Source organism: Bubalus kerabau, chromosome 8, assembly GCF_029407905.1.
Source record: "Bubalus kerabau isolate K-KA32 ecotype Philippines breed swamp buffalo chromosome 8, PCC_UOA_SB_1v2, whole genome shotgun sequence".
Lineage (NCBI taxonomy): Eukaryota > Metazoa > Chordata > Mammalia > Artiodactyla > Bovidae > Bubalus > Bubalus kerabau.
In genome coordinates, this window is record NC_073631.1 from 98,151,302 (window position 1) to 98,174,365 (window position 23,064).

Sequence of the window (23,064 nt, forward strand, 5' to 3'; positions counted from 1 at the left end):
ATGTGATCACTTCCCAATATATACAAATATTGAATCATTATGTTGTACACCTGAAATTAGTATCTGTCGACTAAACCTCAAATAAAAAATCAAATCTGAATTTGAATCAAGCAATGTTTCTAACCTTTTTCTTAGTTCTGATTTTGTTTATATGCTCTTTTACTTTATGTATGTTTGCTGCAGAGTTGTCTCAACTCTGACACTCTCTCTGAAAAAAAGGGACAAGCTATCAATTAAAAAAAAAGAAGCACACTTTAAGAAGTCCCACCAAATGAATGTAAAAATATACAAACTAGAAGAATCATTTGGAACAAACTTAAACACTGACAGAGCAGCCTTGGATCAGGTGTCAAGACACACAGTTCCATTTACTGACTTTAGTAGGAAGGCTTCACAGAGGGCAGGTTGTGTCCGGGATCTCACCTTTTGACCACAAAAAATCAAATATGATTAAGGAATATGACAGTCACAGGAACAGGTCAGAAACTGGGGGTGGGAAGTATATTGTTGAGGAAAAACTTGCCCCAGATGATTCCTACCTTTTCCTACATCCCACCACTAAAGCCCCCACTACAGTTGAGATCACTCAGTTGAATTTATTCTTTTAAATTATTCAATGTTTGACAAATAAGTTTATTGAGCACTTACTCTATCACTGTCAGGGAGTATTTTTGAACTTCTGTACAGTTAGAGCTTTCTGGGAAAATTTACTAAGACCTGGGTTAAAGGACAAGGCTTAAAACTTAAAAAAAAAAAAGACTGAAGAGATAGTAAAAGATTGGTCTCCCCTGATGTATCGTTTACATTTCAGAAGGATGATGAAACTGGGGTCATGGAGACATTCCAGAGTTACAGACTCAGAGTCTCTTGTCTTAGGTTACTGACGTCAGTAGTAATCTGTCTTGGCCTCAGAAACCCCATGTCTACTTTCAAGATAACATGAACAAATATAGATATTAAAAACTTATCAGTCACCAGGCTAGTTCCTAAGGATATAACCACGAATAAGAGTAAGTTCGGAGCACATGGTCAACCATGGTACCAACAATGCTCCATCACCACATGATACAGCAAGTTCTTGATAGGAGATGTATGAGGAGCTCTGAGAGATCGGAGAATCTAAACAGAGACTGGAGGGGGAAGAGTTGGCCTCTGTCTGCAAGTAAGGGAAAATCCCCAGACAGCCAAGCTTCATTATCCTCACACAAGAAATGCCCAAAATGGGTGGCTCAGTCTTGCCAACCAGGGCACAAGTCCCACGAGCTTTTCTACTCTACCATCCTTGGTGTGGCGACTGGTGCTTGGACTAGCTTCTTTTGCGCTCCACCCACAGGAGGCAGAACTGCCTTGCAACCCTTTTTCCTCAGGGAAGAAAACCTTTCTCTAGACACTGCCCCACTTCTGTCTCAGAGGCCAGAACCGGGTCACATGCTCCTGGCTCAAACTAATCAACTGGCAAGGATGGAAGCTTCATGAGGCTGGAGGCTGGGGCTTCAGCCCACCTCCTCCCAAAGCATATGCAGGCAAGAATGTTCTGTTAGAAAAGAAAACTGGGATTCTGTTGGAAAAGGTCTGGTGAAAGGTCACGGGGAAAGCCGTCAGTAGGATGTGCTACAGTCATTAAGGTTAATATTTCCCTTTTGAGAATACTGTATTTAGCATTAACCGGAAATGCAAAGAAATAAAAGACCAGCTTATCCCTAACCAACAGCACACATGTATTTAAATTTTTTTATTTTAATAGAGAAAAGCTAAAAATAAGTGAAATTAATATAGTGTGAATGAAGTGCCACAAAGTTGGGAGACTACAGAATAACAGAGATTAGAATTTGAAATACCAGAGGCAGTTCTGAAAGAAGAGAATTATTAAATGATGGAGAAGGTGATAATGTTTAAAGGCACAAGGGTAAAACTTTAGGGGTGATTAGGTATGTCTGTTTAGCTATAAGAGAGCCGCTATGGAGAATACTGAAAAAATGCACAGCAAGTACAAAGTCCATGAGAGCAGAACCCCCAAGTGTCTGTACTACTGTACAAAGGCACTCAAGACATATCTGTTGAATGAGTGAATGAACAAACAGACTTGGATTTGAAACACTATTTGAAACTACCAAAGGTTTCTAGTCAGAGGACACATGTGATGAAAACTACTTCTGATAAAAACTCCAGTTTTCAATAAATAGGATGGACTGGAGGAAAAGGGGAAAAAAGGCATGGTCAATTAGGAAGCTATTGAAATCCTCCAAGACAAAGGTGGGCAGGGCCTGGATCCAGACTAAAACCCAGAAGTACAATTTTAAAAAGTGCATTCGTAAGAATACACACTTTGCTTATTTTATTTACAATGTCACAAGCATATAAAGAAGTAGCGTTGCATTATTTTCAATTCATTTATTCCTGCATGATGAAAACTCAGGTGACCATCTAGTTTATCTAATCCTCAACCGGGCTTTTTACCCTAGGTTTCTTTTTCAGCTCCAAGAGGAATGAAGCATAACCTGAGTCCTTCAGAATCATGGTCTCTGTGGCCTCCTAGTGCTGGCCATTGAGAATGACAGTTTCGGCACCAAATTTTCTGTGAAAACAAGTTAGGTTCACTCTGTACTCTAGGTTTTCTTCTATACATATATATGGTATTAATAATTATGTCATCCCTCCAAAGAACATCTTAGACACTATTCACAAGCATACCAGGTCTATGACGGAGGTAAACAAAATATCTACGAAGCTAAGTCACTGGATCATTTATGCTTATGTCTCTAACATTACTTTCTATAACAGTCTCTGAGAAGCTACTGCCAAGAGTTTTTTGTTTTATTCTTGTTTCAAACAAAATTTTAATTAATCTCTGTCCATATCTTCTATGCAATTTATTTTTTATTTCACCCTAGCAACTTTATGTATCCAATCTGCTTCTATCAACTATTCACTATAAAAGATAACTCAGTGCTTCCATCTGTCAAAAGACTCAAGTACATTTCCCTAATCAAAGGTTCTCCGATCTTCTGATTGGACTGCGAGGACTGCGAGCTTATTAGGTACGCATGACACAGCTTTTGCTGACAAGCAGGCTTGGCCACACACAAACGTGGCTCCAGTTCCAGCCAGACCCGGAGTCCCATGGCCACTCTGGGTGGCAGCAGAGACCCTTCAGCTACCCAAGAAAAGACCACTAGGTCTGAGAGGAGGGCTGAGTGCGGTCCACTGAGGATGTGATCAGCATCAAATATCCAGATGTCTGTTTCATGCAACTAAAAGGTTTTAGAGATACAAGTAGCATAAGTCTTCATGTCATCTGGACCTCTAATACCATAAATGACAAAATATTTTAGCAGAAGAATTAAACAACTGGGTCAAGGCCATGTATCCTAACTATATTTAGATATCCAGGGAAGAGATAAGGGAGGAACAAGTGACAAATACATAAAATTTGAGCAAACAATGTCTTCTCTCAAAAAGAAAAAAAATTTACTAACACTGGGGAAAACAAAAAGCTGTGTTGGAGGAAAAAAAAAAAAGTAATCATGGATTATATTGCCTCAGGTGTGAATAATGTTTTCATGGTCATAATAATGTGAACACTGATTATTATTCAAAATTCAATTATAGTTACAATGAAAAGGGAGGAGAGTTCCGCACACAGAGCGACAATGCACAAGCAAGAGAAATCCTCTTCCTCTATCATGAGAAGTCAAAGGTAATGCCTAAGACTGAACAATTGAAAACTGGACAAAGAGCAACGTGCTATTTAGAGATGTGGAGGCAAATAACAAAACCATTAGTTCTTGAACTAGAGCTGAACTCCAGACAGCAGGGACTGGGGTGGGGGTAACAGTCAGGAAACGGCTGAGTTTTATAACAAGCCTTGTACAGCTCCTGGACTCTGAATTCTGTGCATGTATAGCTGAGATTAAAATTAAATTAAAAAGTGACCATGAAGATACTAGAACCTAGTCCAGTTTCTCACTACATAATACTTTTTTAAAATTATATATTTTTTCGCTTGAAGAAAACATGGATATTTTAACCAAACAATTTAATTTTCTATTGTCCTGCTGGGGCTATTGTGTCTCATTTCATGGAAGCAAAAGAATAAATCAAAAAATCAAATATTCACCAACTGACCTGGAGACATATGAACTTATACTAGATGCCGGGAAAACATATAAGACCTCCCCTGCAAACAGTCACTCTGTTTTAGAGAAACAAACCCACAAATAAGCTAAAAGCAATGAGACAAGCACCCTAACACTTAACCGTGCTGTGAGTCTTGGTTTCTTCATTTGCAAAATGCCTCATCAGGTTTTTGTGAATATTTAATGATTCAGTACATATAAAGTTCTTGGAACACTGCCTGGCAGATTATAAGAAAAATAAGGCCCCAAATACAAACCTTTGTCTGCCTGATTTTAAAGGCCATGATCATTCTGCTACACCACATTTCTGAAATAATCCTGTTCAATTCAAAAGCAGAAAATTCTCCTAAAAATGGTATCCAGTAAAAAGACAAACTGTGACTCATTACCTAAGTATATGTAGGGGGAGAATAAAATCTGAGGATAAAAAAACTTTTCCTAGCTCTTTTTTTTCTTTTCTAGTTATTTACAAATATTTGATTTATTTAGAAACAGTCCCCTACAATATGTCTTAGGAGTTCAGTTTAGCTCAGTCACTCAGTTGTGTCTGACTCTTTGCAACCCCATGGAAAGCAGCACGCCAGACTTCCCTGTCCACCAACTCCCAGAGCTTGCTCCAATTCATGTCCATTAGGAGTTAGGCATGATTAAAGGTGAAGTTCTTGGTTTATCAAGAAGTAAAATGTAGCAGTTATCTTCAACCAGAAAGTAAATTATTTATCACTAGATGGCACTGTACTGGATAATTTTTAAAATTATTTTAGCTCAAGGTTCAACTTACTTATCAAATTAAAAGAATTCTTTCTTTCAACAGAAGAAGGTAAGATTGCATTACTCCTATTTTAAGTTATCTCATGGCTTTGAAAATAAAGATATGGTTTAATCGAAAAGAAAACAATGACATAAGTTAAAAACTCTATTTTTAAACTATTCTGATATCTTAAATAACTCTTCTGACATTTTCTAAGCAGAAACAATTATGACTGTCTCTGGTTTACAATACAACAAATAAGTACAGGAACTGAACATGTGCAGATTTGTACTGTAGCAATCTGACTTAGGTGGAACTACACTTCCCAGAATCCCTGGTCACAAAGGGCTCCAGGCACAGTTAGCCAAAAGAGGATTTCACTTCAGATGCCAGAGGAGGAACTGAGGCAGCCAAAGGATTTCTCTTCTTGGCTAGATGTGGTGACGGCCACTGACACTGCCAGCTCATCCTAACACCCAGTTCCTAACACTCAGTTCCAGCTCATCCCAACACCCCTCTGGTCCATGTCTAGCTCCTTTTTTCTCAAACATGGAACTGACTGACCAATAAAGACCCCAGGTTCACACCAGACAGCTGGCAGAAGACACAGAAGTGGTGTTCTGAAAGTATTTAATTATGGATGAATAATGTTTAGTAAGCTATAATAATGTAGTAAATGAGTTAAGCTCCCCCTCAACACAGTAGCTTCAATGTGTTGATAATGTTCTATTGATTTATATGCCCTTTTCCATGTATCAAACATTACATAATTTTTTTAAAAAAGGGCAGTCAGTGATATTAAACATCTGGAGATATTCAAATAAGTTGAGACCACAATGTCTGAACAAAACAGTGAGCTAAGAAATCCATCTCCACCATTTCTTTAATATTTACCAAATTATCATTGAGCAGTTTCATTCACTGTGCATGAAAACCCTCCATCTATAGTTAGCTATCTTTAATAGTTAGCCAAACTCCTGAGTTTGATAGCTAACCACCAAGATGACTTCTTAGTCTGTTTTATTTTCAGAACTTAAAAAGTAGATCTAGTGCTAGAACCGATGACAAGGATACACAACAGGCTCAAAATTCTGTGTTAAAAAGAGTTGATCAGTTAAATTATCTTCATACTGGTATCAGCCTGATTCAACTCCCTTAACATCTGAGTTACCATAAGGTAATGAAATAAAACATCAAAGGAAATAAGAAATATAACTGCTAGTTCACTTTTGTGGATTAAAAAGCAAAAAAATCAAGATTCTGTGTTCTGTCCTGTTTTTCTTGAGTTTGTCTCTGGCAATGTCATTCAGAATCCAACAGTCTGGGTGATTGCTTCCATATAGATAGTTCCCCAAGTCCTATCTCTACCACTGAACTTCCAGCAAAGTCACAATACTCTAGACCCATAGGGCAGTATTCTCGTCTGTGTGTGCTGTCCAGATTTACAGAGGACTTCCCAAGTTCCTAAGTTTACAAACCATTAGCTCCAGCACTGCGATGAAACAGGTACTATTACACAGATCCTGGTCTTGACACGTCCTAAGATGTATAAACTTGGAAGCTTTAGAGAGACTGAGCAGCTTTATCCAAGGTTATATACCTAGTATACGTCAAAACGAGGATCTGAACCCAGGTTGGGTCTGACCACAGAGCCCAAGTTCCCCATCCTCAGTCCATCCTCCGCTCCCATTAGATCACTTGAGAATAACATTTGCCTCTGATTTTGTCATAGTATTCACTCAAAACATGCAATACACTTGTATTTAGTATGTGTTAAGACTTAGCTGTTGACTTAATACATCCTAAATACATTATGTTGACTAATACATACATAATAATTTTTAAAAAGCTGGCTTAAAACTCAACATTCAAAAAATTAAGATCATAGCATCCAATCCCATCACTTCATGGCAAATAGATGGGGAAACAATGAAAACAGTGAGAGACACTATTTTCTTGGACTCCAAAATCACTGTAGATGGTGTCTGCAGCCATGAAATTAAAAGACACTTGCTCCTTGGAAGAAAAGCTATGACCAACCTAGATGGCATATTAAAAAGCAGAGACATTAGTTCGCTGACAAAGGTCTATCTTGTCAAAGCTATGGTTTTTCCAGCAGTCATTTTGGACTATAAAGAAAAATGAAGTGAAGTCCAAGTGCAAGTCTTTCAGTCATGTCCTACTCTTTGCAGGCCAGAATACTGGAGTGGGTAGCTGTTCCCTTCTCCAGGCGATCTTCCCAACCTAGGGATTAAACCCAGGTCTCCCGCATTGCAGGTGAATTCTTTACCAGCTGAGCCACAGGGGAAGCCCAAGAATACTGGAGTGGGTAGCCTAGCCCTTCTTTAGGGGATCTATGTGACTCAGGAATCAAACCAGGGTCTCCTGCATTGCAGGTGGATTCTTTACCAACTGAGCTATCAGGGAAGCCCAAAGGAAAATGAGCTCCGAAGAATTGAGGCTTTTGAACTGTGGTGTTGGAGAAGACTTTTGGGAGTCCCTTGGACTGCAAAGAGTTCATACCAGTCAATTCTAAAGGAAATCAGTCCTGAATATTCATTGGAAGGACTGCTGCTGAAGCTCCAACACTTTGGCCACCTGATGCAAAGAACTGACTCATTGGAAAAGACCCTGATGCTGGGAAAGATTGAAGGCAGGAGGAGAAGGGGACAACAGAGGATGAGATGGTTGGATAGCATCACCAACTCAATGGACATGAGTTTGAGCAACTCCAGGAGTTGGTGATGGACAGGGAGGCCTGGTGTGCTGCAGTCCATGGGGTCACAAAGAGTTGGACACGACTGAGCAACTGAACTAAACTGAACTGAAATACATCCTGAATGAGAAAGTGAGCTAAGGTGTTATCTGGTATCAAAGAGTAACTCCTGCTCCAATTTAAAGTAGAGAATACTCAATTTCATAAAACATAACAACAGTTAGACAATGAAGACAAAAACCAGAGGATAATTAAACTAGAGTCATGTACACCTCAAACCTCAAACCTATTCCAGTCTTAGGATTCCACCTACACTAAGGACAATCATATTATATTATCATACCTCCAGGTTCTACATTCTGTTGATGCTACTGGAGTTCCTTCCTATGTGAATGAATAAATTGCAGGTTTATACCCTTCCTGGACCTACAGCAGTTTTAGTGGGCCAAATCCAGCCATGTTCTGAGCTATGGCAATTAAAGAAGAAATTTTAAGGATCACTTGCTATGTAAAAAAAAAAAAGAGTACTTTTCTACCCCTTGACATTTAACACTTGGGTTTTCTCATCCTACCTGAATTAAATGCATCAGTTTTGCCCTGTGAAGATATTATCCTGCTGTCTCTTGTCTGAGAAGAATCCCCTACTGATACTCCTTACTGAGTAACAGACTGAGAGTACATCTATTTACTACGAGTGCATCTTGGGACTACAAATGCTATCCATTTGGATTAAGTTTTAAGCACAGTATGGGCAATTTCATGGTAGGCCTAGAAAAAGGACTCTCCTAGGCTTTCCACGATTTCCTTCTCCCTCTGGTCAGCAACTCCTTGAACTCAGTACTCTCTGTTAGGATGCTCTACCTCCATTCCCAGACACGGTGACCTCTCTGAGTCCTGAGGCAGAGAGAGAGAGTCCTTTTCCCCACAGGCCCCAGATCTAGTCCTCTAAGGACAAAAGCTTTCCCCTCAGCCACTAGACCCACTGCTGCACCACTCGGTGTCCCCTTTCAGAGACTCCTTCTCCTTGAGCATATATACTCAGCCTCACCCCCCTGTTCTCTTTAGCCTGGGTCCTTGCTAGGTCATTTTTTCTATAACTCTCTCTGTCCAGCATCACCCACTCACCTGACTCAGCAAGGGTCACACAAAGGTATACTTTAAAGGTATCTTTGCTTTATCTTGAGCATTGTTCTTTCATTTACATCTGAATAAAACAATAAGTTATAAACATTTTATTGTGGTTTAAGTCCCTGACTCCAGGTAGGCAAGTGCCTGCCTTATCCATGATTTTTACGATGAGATATTTTTCACTATGGATATTAATTAGTTGCTTTTAAATGTATGCAGTTAGAACAACAGAAGAGCCTTGAAATAAAGCGCAAGAGATTCCGTACTTCCTAATTACCTGGATACTAAAACAGTTAAACATGTACCACTGACAAGGGTTATAAAATTTCTAATTCTGTCAATATTCAAAAAAATAAATAAATAAAATGGACAGAAAACAATTATCTATCCTTGATGACTTGGTATCATTTGCCTGAAGGAAGAATTTCGGGTGTTTTATAGTCCCTCTGACTTAAGTCTTTGTTTTCATCATTACTTTAGAAGGTAATCTGATCCACTCTAATGGTCCCAGAGAACCACTTATCCTTTTCCAAGCATCCACTATAAGACTGAACCTGGCTTTGGTACTCTTCTTTCTTTAAACTCACTCCAAAAATGGGCTTCAGAGAATGACTTTCTAAAGTCAACACAAACTTCAGACTTCAGATCTCTCTTAGCAACTGATCACAGAACTCAAAAACTCAGTGGTGCTCTCCAAGCTTTCAAAGCAAAACACTGAACAAAAATGCAGAGATAAGCTCAGTCTTCAAACAACACTGAAGCCCACTGGCTTACTTCCATGAAGGTCCTGAGTTCTAGAAATAACTGTTCTGTAAATGACCTTTTTTACTTTGTCAGGATCATCCACTTAAACAACCTTGGTATGTCACTATCATTGCTTAGGTCTTTTTTTAAAAAAAGGTTTTTCATTGACACAAGACAGAAAATTCAAGAATTCAGAGAAACACTCATAGGTTAAAAAAACAAACAAACTATATATACTATTTATACATATACAGAAGCATACTACCTTATGCCAAAATAAAGACCTTCCCACTACCCTTTTCCTGAATCCACCTCTGATTTCAAATTGTTTTTAAGGTGGTCTATACACACTCATTTTCTATACTTGTTAATGCCCACAGCACTTGGCCACTGGAATGAAGCCTCTGACTTGATCCAACTCAATGGCCTCATCCTACTTCTCATCCCAACCTGACCCCTTGATGGCATCTGATATTGACCACTTCCCTTTCTTATAAACTTTTTGTTATTGGAGTACAGCTTGATTAGCAATGTTGTGATAGTTTCAGGTGAACAGCAAAGGATCTCAGCCATACCGATGATAACATGTATCCATTCTCCGCCAAACTCCCCTCCCATCCAGGCTCCCAATAACACTGAGCAGAGTTCCAATAAAACAATACAGTAGGTCCTGGCTGGTTATCCATTTTAAATACAGCATGACCACTTCCCTTTTGGAAGCTGTTCTTCAATGGGCTTTTCCTTCCCTTTAAAGGCTGGCCATGTCCAGGGGTCCTTTGCGTGGGCTGCCCTCATTATGCCCAGCTATTTCCCCTTTCGTAATCTCGCCCATTCACACAATGTGACTCCACCACCCACATCTTTCCTAAACTTCGGAGTCACATTGCCAATGGTCTGCTAGTTGTTGCCATTTCAATGCCCCCCCTTTTCAGATGTCCAAAACCAAGTCCAAGCTTCCTCTCATCCAATGGCTGCTGCTGCTGCTAAGTCGCTTCAGTCGTGTCCAACTCTGTGCAACCCCATAGACGGCAGCCCACCAGGCTCCCCCGTCCCTGGGATTCTCCAGGCAAGAACACTGGAGTGGGTTGCCATTTCCTTCTCCAGTGCATGAAAGTGAAAAGTGAAAGTCAAGTCGCTCAGTCGTGTCCGACTCTTCGCGACCCCATGGACTGCAGCCTACCAGGCTCCTCCGTCCATGGGATTTTCCAGGCAAGAGTACTGGAGTGGGGTGCCATTGCCTTCTCCACATCCAACGGCTAGAGGATTCAAAAATCAGCAGCCATTTGCTACTCTTCCATCTCTCTCACAACTGCTACATGGAGCTCTAGTCCATAAATCTCACGAACCCTACCTCCCAAAGCTCCACCTGGTCTCCTCTTTCACACCTCCAGTGTCAGTGCTCTAATCCAGGCCCTTCCTCTTGCTCATCTGGACCACTGCGTTCACTCATGTCCTAACTAGTCCATTCTCTTTAGTTTATCCCCATCCAGTCCAATTTTCACACTGCTGCCAGAGCATTTTTCTAAAATGGTGAAACTGTGCCCTTCCTACGATTTTAAAATCTCCAATGGTTCCCCACAATCAACAGGGCAATGACTAGCTATCAGGATTACAAACTCAGCTCCTTCCAATCTCATTTCCTACCACATGTCTACTTACCAACTCCCAGGAGCCTCAAGCTCCTTCTCAACTTCTCAAACAGTGATCCTCGGACCTCTACGGCTGGTACACCCTGCTCCTTCTTCTCCACGAGGTGAGCAGCTGCCTACCCATTTCCCACCCTCCCCAGGCTACACTGGTCACAGGCTTTCAAGGTGGTCTGGTGTGTGAGGCTCTGCTGTGACATGTACTACACAGTCTCATTCATCCACACTTGGCTCTCACTCCTGAGCCGTGGCTGAAACCTATTCGGAGGAGCATCTCAAGGTCAGGAAGTCCACTCTATTCATTTTTTCAGTCTACAAAAGATTCTCTGCGGCTCACGTGATCTGTCTCCCTAGCCACCAGATCTCCTGACCATCGAAGTGCAGCAATACCCCTGCCATGCTGGTGGTGTAGACACTACAAGGCGTGGGAAATCAGTCGTGTGTTCATTCCACTAACACTCATTAGACGTGGGGAGGCAATGGCACCCCACTTTAGTACTCCTGCCTGGAAACTCCCATGGACGGAGGAGCCTGGTGGGCTGCAGTCCATGGGGTCGCTGAGGGTCGGACACGACTGAGCAACTTCACTTTCACTTTTCACTTTCATGCACTGGAGAAAGAAATGGCAACCCACTCCAGTGTTCTTGCCTGGAGAATCCCAGGGATGGGGGAGCCTGGTGACCTGCCATCTATGGGGTCACACAGAGTCGGACACGACTGAAGTGACTTAGCAGCAGCAGCATCCACAGGTGAGTACGACTCGACTCCTTCCACTAAGGAATTCATAGTCCAGTAGAGAAAACAAACACCTCAATAGACATTTACATAACATGTTGGAGGAGACCAGGGATAGAGTGATTCCCAGGACATTCTGGAGTCAAGGGATCCGGAGGAGGACAAGGAACCCAGCAAGGTGTGGAGCACTGGGAATGGGAGAAGGCCACTGGAGGAAGGGTCTGGGACTGATGGTGCTCAAAGTGAGTCTCAGAGAACATTAGGGAGAGAGGAGGGGACAGAACGGACGGAGGCAGGAAAAGGGAAACACATCAATTAATCACACCAATTGCTTTTTCGCTGCCTAAGTACAAGTAGTAGAAGTCATGAGACAGTCCTTGCAAATATATCCATACATTTATGCCGGGAGCCGGCATATTGCATATTGAGTGAGGATCTGTAATAGCTCAACTGGAATTCTATCACTGCCGGGAGCCAGCGTGAAGCACGCCGCCCATGACAAAGGTCATGAGGAAGGAGGCTCGGCATACGCAAAGGCGGGATCGAGCCTCAGGAGTCCCCCTGGAAATTCTCGAGCATCTACCCCCAAAACCAGAGTCTGCCTACTTTCTGCTTTGTGCTTTCACCTACACCTCTGACTTTACGGGGGGCTGTCTCCCACTACCTCTCTCTGAAAAAAGAGTTAGCTTACAGCTCCAGTTAATAATTCTTGGATGTGACAGTGTTTCAACCTACAAACTCCTTTGGAAATCCTCTAGCCTGCCTGAATGGGTTTTTCCGGCCACATGTGATTGTTCAGAGCCTCCCAACTGTGAGAGGCAGGAGATGTTCTAAACTGTCTAAACACAGATTCCTTTGAGTAGTTAAAAGATTGATTAGAAATTGTATTGGTGAAGGGTTTTTCACTTGTTGGGCCAATGTTTGCTGCTAAGTCTCCATACTCCTTACCTACTGTGTCCTTGGCAGTGTATTGATTGATATAATGGGTGTATAGAAATGTAAAATGCAGCTTTGTCCAATGCTTTTTGGAAGGCTGGTGCCTGACTTTGGAATAATCACCTTTAGAGAAAAATAAGTTTCTTAAAATGTTAACAGGCCTCCGGGCCAGAAGATGATGTCAATCACCTGAACTTTTGCATATGATAAGTTTGAAAGCCTGGCTTAGATTAGGACCAGGAACTGCTGTCCTTGCATGACTCCACCCCTTCCCCCATTATCCTCTATGCATACCTTAAGGTATAAAAACTACTTTGGAAAATAAAGTGCGGGCCTTGTTCACTGAAACTTGGTCTCCCCATGTCACTCTCTCTCCCAAATTCTAGCTGAGTCTCCATCTGGAGCGCGGAACCCACCATGCTTGCTAATTATGCCTGGGCTTCTAAGATCCGACCGGGGAGGCCTCAGTGTCTCCTCTCCTTCGGGAGAACGGAAGGACACCTGCGGCCTACGTAAGTGGTGCAAACTTCTTGTCTTGAAGTTTTATTGGTCTCCCGCGTAAACCAAGCTACTCAGCCTCTTTTCTCCACTGAATTTTCCTACTGAGCTATCCTCATTCTATTACTCTTTGTATCCTTAATTAACGTGTAATTAAGCAGTTGTTTCCTGACCCTCGCCTATGCCGTCTCTCCTTCGAATACCCTGCATCAGCTGGGGCTGGACCCCAGCACATTTAACTGTGAAAATAAACAAAATCGGCATTCTCCTAGGACACACTTTCTCACTTTTTGTCTGTCCCTCTCTCTCATAGCCACTGACATAAAAACTTAATACATATAATGAAAAATAGATGTAAGAGTCGTCGTGGCAGTACTGACATGTTTAGAGCCCATGTTTCTCATTTCATGCTTCCTCTAACAGTTTCTTCTTTTCTGTGCTCTCCACCCCAAAGCTTCTCAGACTTCCCTCACTCCTGATGGCTTTCTCCCCCTCCCCTGCCTCTCAGCTCTTCCTATGCCCACGTTCCATGCACAATGCAGAACTAGCATACATCTTTTAATGCTGCCCTATTTATTCAGAGACCATGTTACCATGAGCAGTCAGTTCTTTTTGTGCTAATATTTATCAGCAATAGTTCTTTTTTTCTTTTTCCACAGTATAAAGTCTACCCTTTAATTCAGACCCATAGTTACTACTGATACACTAATTTAGTTTCTCTAAGTCTTTAGAAGACTCAAAAGTTATTCTTAAAGAAAAAAATAGTCCTCTTAGGAAAAAAAAAATCAAAATAATCATCATCACTCTATGTAGTACAAAAAAACCCAGATTTCATTTCTGGCTATGTCAGTGTTCCACTACATAATTCCTTGGCTCATCTGATCTCAAGTCCTTATAGAAATCTTAAACTATTTCACATACAGTGATTTTTAAAATATTTTCACGTTTTTTTGTTCCACCTTACTGACAATTCCTTTACTACCTTGAAAGCTGATTAAATACATATACAGACACATAACATAAAAGAATTCAAAGTGATCTGTCACTTTAGTGTTTCTATTTGTCAGCAGCTGTATTAATCAGATTCACTAATCACCTCTGCAAGTTCAGTGAACACCACCAATGAATAACAGAATTGTGCTTGAAGCTGAGAGATAAGGAAAAGGGAAAACAGGTGACCCCTTGCTTGGATCTGATCTTGAAGCCACACTAGGGAGGAGGGAAAGGAAGGGAGGGGGAAAAGCACAGATAAGAACAGTCAAAACAGAATGAGAAGTAAAAAAAAAATCAGAAAGTAAGCTGATTTCACTCACAGTTAAGAGTCCCTGAAAACAAGTGAAGGAAAGTCGTACTGCATCCCTCCAGCCAAGAACTGAGCAGAAGTTCCACTCCAGGAAGGCTTGGTGGTGCTAAAAGGAGGCAAGAAGGATGTAAGATCTCAGAATCTAAGCGATGAAAGGCATGCCAGCCACTCATCCTCCCACTTTAGGCACATTTTTTAAAAAAGTTAATCATCGAATTAAATGTTATAATCCAATTTCCAAAATTGTTCTACTTCACTTAAACTGCTGTCACCTGTAATAATCTTACAGGCAGATGCATTCATTTCAAACATCACTCTTTTCAGATTCCTTGATATCTGAAGTTCTCGATCACTTCACCTTTTTTGTTCTTATCAGGAACACAGCCAGATCTTTCTAGATCTGATCTTTCTAGCCAGATCTAATGCTACAGATCCAGCTCCTCTTAGTTCAGTCACTCAGTCGTGTCTGACTCTTTTCAACCTCACGGACTGCAGCATGCCAGGATTTCCTATCCATTACCAACTCCGAAAGCCTACACAAACTCATGTCCATTGTGTTGGTGATGCCATCCAACCATCTCATCCTCTGTCGTCCCCTTCTCCTCCTGCCTTCAATATTTCCCAACACCAGGGTCTTTTCCAACGAGTTGGTTCTTCGCATCAGGTGGCCAAAGTATTGGAGTTTCAGCTTCAGTAGCAGTCCTTCCAAAGAGTATTCAGGACTGATTTCCTTTAGGATGGACTGGTTGGATCTCCTTGCAGTCCAAGGGACTCTCAAGAGTCTTCTCCAACACCACAGTTCAAAAGCATCAATTCTTTGGTGCTCAGCTTTGTTTATAGTCCAACCCTCACATCCATACATGACTACTAAAAAAATCCTAGCTTTGACTAGACGGACCTTTGTTGGTTAAAGTAATGTCTCTCTTTTTTAATACGCTGTCTAGGTTGGTCACAGCTTTTCTTCCAAGGGCAAGCGTCTTTTAATTTCATGGCTGCAGTCACCATCTGCAGTGATTTTGGAGACCCCCCAAAAAAGTCTCTCACTGTTTCCACTGTATCCCCATCTATTTGCCATGAAGTGATGGGATCAGATGCCATGATCTTAAGTTTTCCAAATGTTGAGGTCTAAGCCAACTTTTTCACTCCCTTCTAACCAGACTCCAGACCATGGTTTCCCCCAGAGACTTGGTCTTCAGTTCTCTGGTCTGCCTCTCTGTACACTCATCCCTTGAAGAGTGTAACCCTCACTTCACATGAGGGTTAAACTTCACATTAAGTTTCCCTCTTTAGCTAGACATTTCAACATGAGACCTGGTTCATGTTTCAAGGGCTTAGGAATTTCCCCTTCAATGTTCAAAACCAGACAAGCACCCTTATCCCCTCAAAATTGTTTTCTCTTTCCAGTTACTACATGCCTGATCATTCTGCAGGCCAGAAAACCTTGAAACCACTTTTTACTCACATCTTCCTCTCTTTCTGCAGCACCCCTGTTCTCTCTCATCTCCCCAACCAGCTCCACCATTAACCCTACTGCTGGATTATTGCACTAAGGTCAATCTATTTGTCCCTTTCTTCAATTATTCTTTGCCACTGCTACCAGATTAATCTGCTAGATACTGTGGTAGTCTTCGTTTCAAAATTGTGCACCCCTCCTTTTCTTCAGAACACAGATAGTGGAGTGGTTTTAAAACGTCCCCAGATTCTTTGACACACCTCTCCTTAGAAGGTAGAACCTAATGCCCGCCTCCTCCCCACCTTGAGTGTGGGCTGAATCTACTGGCTTGCTTCTAAGGACAGAACTCTCGCAAGAGTTCCCAAATCCCTGACCCACGAACCACAGAAATTGCTAAGAGACCGTAAAATGCTTGTTTAGTTCTAAGCCACTAAATTCAGGGGTAATTTGTTAAATGCAATAGATTACTAATTCAGAAGGTCTTTCTACTGCCCAGTGGATCAAATCCAAACTCTGTGGGGACACAAGGTCTTCCCCAAACTGTTCCTACTTAATCTTCAAGAACAAACACCTGCTTCAGTCTAAGGCCAGTTATTTCAATGACCTCACGTAACATGGTAAAATTCTGCTTCTTTGGCTTATGCTATTCTCCCATGAAATGTCCTCCTTTGAGTCTCCCTACTAACCTAAATTCAACACTTTTTTGGGGCTCAGTTCTAAGTCTACCTACTAAAGAAATTCTTCTATTTTGTAATGTATATAAATAAACACATTTGATTTCCAAAACTATCTTTAAGTTATTTAAGGGAGAAATCATGACCTTGCTATCTTTACATTCCCCATGTTAATGGAAACATACTTTTTTGTTTACAATTAACTTTTATGACCCTTCTTTCAAAAAGAAAGTTTTGAATATCTTTTAAGAGAGGACATATACAATAAAGTTTACTTTGTTTAAAAAGTGTTGAGAGGATAAAGTTTGAGAGGATAATTTGGTATTATACACCACCAAAAAAATCTACATGATCCATGAATAAGCAATTCCATTTTCAAGAATCTATTTTATAGACATAAATACAAGTAAGCAAAAATATAGGTACAAAGATATCCTCCACAACATTGTTTATAGTAAGGAAAACTCAGAAGCAACATAAAATATAGCAATACAGGCAAAGTTAAACTAGGGTACAACAGACCAAAGCTCCATTTCAGAGAATGAAGCAGGTCCACATGTACTGATCTGTTCTGACTGCGATGATATAATATGTAAAAAAAAGGTTAGCAAAGAAAATAAAATATTTAAGAATAAATTTAATGACATGTATAAAACCCATCTGAGGAAAACTTTATAACATTCCTAAAAAGCTACAAATGAAGAACTTAACAAACAGAAAGACACTTCTTATTTTGGAACAGAACGAGCCAACGTTATAAAAATGTCAGTTTTTTATAAGTTAATTTATCAATTTAATACAATTCCCATAAATATACCAATAATTCTTTTCAATGAAGCTAAAAAATTGATACAGAGCTTCATATTAAAAACACATGTGCAAGAACAGCCAGGAAAACACCAAATGGTAGAGGCGAGGACTAGGCCTCTCAGACATTAAATTATACTATAAAACCTCTTAAGTGAAAAGTGTGCTACCGGCCCACAAGCAGACAGACAGGTCAGTGGGGTAGAACAGAAAGTTCACAACCAGACAGAATGTCAGTACTGCTTATGGTAAAGAGGGTGTCTAAAAATCACTAGGGCAAAAACTGATTTTTTAATAAATGGTTAAAGCAATTGATCAGTCATTTGGAAAAAGATAAAATTCATACCATAAGGAACAGACTCCAAACAAATCAGAGATCTAAATGTAAAACAATGAAGTATAAGAGGGGGAAAAATGGCAAATTCATCTCTAACCTTGATACATGGAAGGACACACTAACTATGAGTCAAAACCAGGAAGAATAAAAGACTGATAATTTGATTACATAAAAATGTTTAACAATTTTTTATGCATTGCAAAAAAATCATTAACCAAAGATAACAGATAAATGGGAGAAAATATTTGCATTCATATTACAGATAAACGGATAATATCCATAATACATAAAGTAGACTTAAAATTGAGGAAATAAAGACTAGTAACTTGACAGAAAAAATGGGCAAAGGACATGATATACAAGTGCATGCATGCGTGCTCAGTCATGTCTGACTCTTTGCAACCCCATGGACTGTAGCCTGCCAGGCTCCTCTGTCCATGGGATTATCCTGGCATCAATACTGGAGCGAGATGCTCCAGGGGATATTCCTGATCCAGGGATCGAATCTGTGCCTCTTGCATCTCCTGCACTGGTAGGTGAATTGTTTACCACTGAGCCACCTGGAAAGTCCCATGAATATATATACACACACACAAACACACACACGTGCAGACACATATACAAAGTATACACATTATATGAAAAGATGTTCAATTTCATTTATAAAAGATATACAAATTGAAATTACACTGAGATGTTATTTCTGATTTATCAGATTGGCAAAGATGAAACAGTATGAAAAGTCACAGTTTGGCCAGGATATAGAAAACTAGGCACCCTCATACGCTCCCCGGAGGAATGGCCACTTCCAGGGCTGAGGCAGAGACAAGACACGAGGAGGACCCCTGAGTGCCAGAAAGTGAGGACGTGTCAAAGAACGGTGCAGATGGGCCAAAAGTACAGAGCAGTCAGCTTCAGGAGGCTCCTGCCGGCCAAATCTAAGACAATTTGAGCTTCAAAATAAGTAAAGATAAGAATAAAGTAAGAATTCATGAGTCTAATCTTATTTTTTTTTTTCAGTGAGAGATAAGGCAACAGTTTGTGGAAGAAAACCAGTGAATAAATGAAGAGGGAATGATGAAATTTTAAATCACCATTGGGCAACCATCATAAGACTAACTGATTCAGCCAAGAATCATCCATGCATTCTAAAGCCTATAAATCTGAGGAGCAATCGTTTATTAATGAAAAACATCACTCCACAAGATAGTTACTGTTTGAAAAGAGGGAGAGAGTAACACTGGTCAGACCTGGCAGATAGGGCCTTAACCACAGGCTCAAGGTCAACGTGGCCAGAAGCGAGACAAACGGCTGTTGTGTGCTTGTGAAGACGACGCACTCCCCTGTGCAGCACTGCTGCCGCGAGTGCGAACCCTGAGTCTACACAGGAGGTGACTTCAAACAAACCAAAACCGAGGGTATGCTAGTCCTAACTGACCTGCTCCTCAACACTGTCAATGCCATGCAGCACACAGACAGACTGAGAAACTGTTTCAGACGAAAGGCTGCCAGATGCAATGTATGGCCCAGGATTTTCCTACCATAAAGACATTTCGGGAATAACTGATGGGATCCAAGATCTGCACCTAGATAATATTATTGGATCACCGGTAATTTTCTGATTTTGAAAAAGAATAGACAAGGAGAAATGAAGATCTGACTGAGAATGCATAACCTGCATCTAATGATAAGGAAACTTCAGACAAATACAGAAGAAGGAATTTAAAGACTGTCGATCTGATAAAAGACAAACTGTAGAAACACGCCAGGAGAAAGGACAGTAAACAGATACAACAAGTAAATGTGACGTATAACCTTAGACTGGATCTTATACCTCAGGGGAAAAAAAATGTTATAAAGGACAATATTAGGTCAACTGACAAACTGTGATATAGATAGTAGATTAGATAAAAGTATTTTAACAGTGTAAATTTATGAAACAATTACTGCTGTATAAGTGAACATCCCTGTTCTTAGGAAATACGCACTAAAATATCCAGGGGTAAAGGGCCATGATATATGTAACATTCTCAAATGATCTGGAAAAAATATATTGATACACACACATATACACATATAAATACAGAACAAGAAAATACACACAAATGATAAAGTAAATGGGGACAATGTTAACAGTAAGAGAATCTAAGAAAAAATAGTTTTTCTTTGCATTATCCTTGGGTTTTTTCCCAACCTTCATTTTTAATGGTCCAAACTATTACTGAGAATTACCATAAAACAGATTAAGATCAGCAGTCTTCAAAAAGAAACTACACTAAAAGTTACTGCTTAAATATGTTAACAATAACTGTTATTTCCTAAGTGTTCATTTGAGAGATCAGATCAGATCAAAATGGCCATGCCAGCTCCTAAGGGAAACACAGCTGGAAAGAAGGTGAAATGTGCAAAAGAAATTCCATGACATGTGGCTAAGGTCGTAAGTTTCTCTGGAGTCAGGTTACCTGCCTCTGAACTTGGGCTCCAAGTCATGAGCTTCCCTAGGCTTCGATATTCTATAAAGTGGGAATGATAATACTATCTATTTCCTAGGGCTTTTGTGGGATTAATGGAACAATAGGTGGAGGGGGGGAACTCCACATTTTTGCAAAGTGCCCAACACATGGTAAGCACTCATTATTATTATTGCTGTTATATCATTACCTTTGTACTGTAACATATCTGCCACAGAGCAATGGGGCTTTTGGTAACTAACTACAAAGAACACCAGAGAAGGATTCGTGTTTATCCAGCCCCAAAATATAAAGATGCTCTGATTTTAAGGGCCAGGTTTTAAGGCAGAATAGCCCTGGGGTGGGGGAAAAAAAAAAAGGTCCTCTACCAAATTCTTAAGACTTGATGAAAGTATCATTTGAAAATATCTCATTCTTCCCCATCTAATTTCTATGTCCACCAAGTAAAGTTAAGGTCCAAACTTTATCCTTTTGACCAGATTACAACTGACCAGAGTAACCTTAACAAGTTACCTGGCTGAGATGTTCAATATCCTGTACGCTTGTAATTCTGCTTAGCTTACTTAACATCTTTCAGTCTCACAGTCCTTGTCAACTCTGAAAGAACTGATAAAATCAAAATTCTTTCCCGGCAAGGTCACACACTAGAGAGGAAGGCCCAATCAAACCGCACGGTCTCCCTCCTCCTGAAAGCCTGCCTGAGGTCAGCGGCTTCCCTCCCTGATGGGAATGTAACCACCACTGTGGACGTGTTAACTTTCCAGAAACATCTATCAAGGGTGGACCATCTGTCTTCATTAACCGCAGGACACCTAATGGACACCGCGAGCAATTCAATACTCACTGATTAATAAACACCAGCCTTCAAGAGAAACGGCACTGAGCGCCAATCGATAACTTTGTGTTAATCATTCAAAAATGAGGGGGGGTGCGGAATGGGGCTGAGTCAACTCTGAAATTAATGATAACCTTTCAGGCAACATATTTCAAAACACTTCAAAAAACTAACTTTTAAGCATAAATATCACACAAGTTCACCATATAAATACATAAAAATGCCCACATTGTGTAACACCACACAGAATCACTATCAGATATAATTTACTAATAACGCTGATTTCTAGTATTACGCAGTAAGATTTTCTTTGAACCTTCGGATAATCTTCAGTAAAACCCAAGAATCTCTTTTAAAAATAAAGAGAATATCCAGCTATTGTTCCTAAATGTTCATTTTCTCTTAGCAGCTTTTATTTTAACATATTTATCTTCTCTCACCATCAAAGGTAGCAGAAATATACACAAAAGGTAAATAAATTCTGTGTCCTGTTTGCCATCTTCTGTACTTTTCTACTGAAACAAATGACAAAATTCTCTTGTTTCTCATTCTTATAGGAGAAAAAAAAAATATCCAAGAGGAATAAACAAACTCCTAAGAGATCTCCTTCGTGCTTCCTCTATGTAATTACAGACTTTCTGGATACTGCCCCCCGCCACCAAGTCCCTCCTCTCCACACCAGCACTTTCTGAAAACAATACCTCCTTACACCGTGAACATCCTTTTCCTTAAGTGACACAAACATCAAATATCCCTTCAAAATTTAAGAGATAAAAAAATTTCCTCCATCTTTGTTTCAGGTCTCATTCTCCGAATTTCTTTAACACATAGAGAGAAGTATGGTCCTATATCCTACAAGGTTAATGACAGTATCAACCTAAGCCTATGCTTACTTACCGTTTTTAATAAATAATGTTCAAAGTTCAAAAGGTTAAAAAAAAAAAAAGTATTCCCTGTCCTCCAGCTATCTACTTCCTTCTCCTAAAGACATGAAAATGTTATAGTTCATTTTTTATCCTTCCGAGATGTTCTTTTTTTCTTTTCTATCTATCCAGCCATCCACTGCTGTTTATAAGTTCTTTTTTTACACTCTTCTATGCTTTGTCCTTGTCTAAGATTGTATCTTCAAGAATATAGCATATCAAAATATAATGGGCTTCCTTCTTCTATCTTACTGGCTATATAGGACTTTTAAAATATATTGAAACCAGTTTCTGTGGTCCTACTCTTCTTGTTCCACCAATTCATTAAACACACATTGTGCTGGACAAGTCCACCTGATTTAAAATGAATGCATACACATTCCACTCCCAAATGTAAATACCTTCTATATACTAGATCATGTTATAGCAATGCAAAAATTGTTGGGTGTCATCATTGCACTGGGGTTACACAGAATATTAAAGTTACCTGTTCTCTTTAGCAGGTATTTAAAGGTGAAACCTCATAGCATCTGCAACTTATATTCAAGTGCTTAAAGAAAATCATACAAATATATATATACCACATTTGATTCAGAACATGTACATAACCAGAGCATGACACAAGCGTGGCAAAAATGCTAATAACCAATTCGTCTAGAAGAAGGGTAAACAGGTGCTCATATAACTGTTATTCTAAGGGTTTGACATTTTCAAAATAAAAAGATGGGGTAATAAAGGAACTTCCACAAGGAACTTTCCCTCATTTACTACCCTAAAACATACAACTATCCCTTCCTGATTCCCAGGCCTATGTCCTAACCGAAGCCAATCCCACCCCTTCTACTCTCCCCTAAAAGAGAATTAAAACAAGTTATTTAGCTATTCTTAACTCAAACTGCTCAAATGTTGTGGCTCCTTAGGGTCTTCTCCTATTGCTCGAGTTCTTCTCCCTTCTCTCTCTTGTCTAGTCA

General features: G+C 40.1%; 1 long non-coding RNA gene across 2 annotated transcripts in view; it reads right to left on the reverse strand.

Moving 5' to 3' along the window:
• Window positions 1–23,064, reverse strand: part of LOC129659507 (uncharacterized) — a 78,453-nt gene that overhangs the window by 36,599 nt on the left and 18,790 nt on the right. For both annotated transcript variants that reach the window (XR_008718096.1, XR_008718097.1), the window contains exon 4: window positions 14,604–14,699. This is a non-coding gene — a long non-coding RNA (uncharacterized LOC129659507). The remainder of the gene's footprint in view (window positions 1–14,603; window positions 14,700–23,064) is intronic.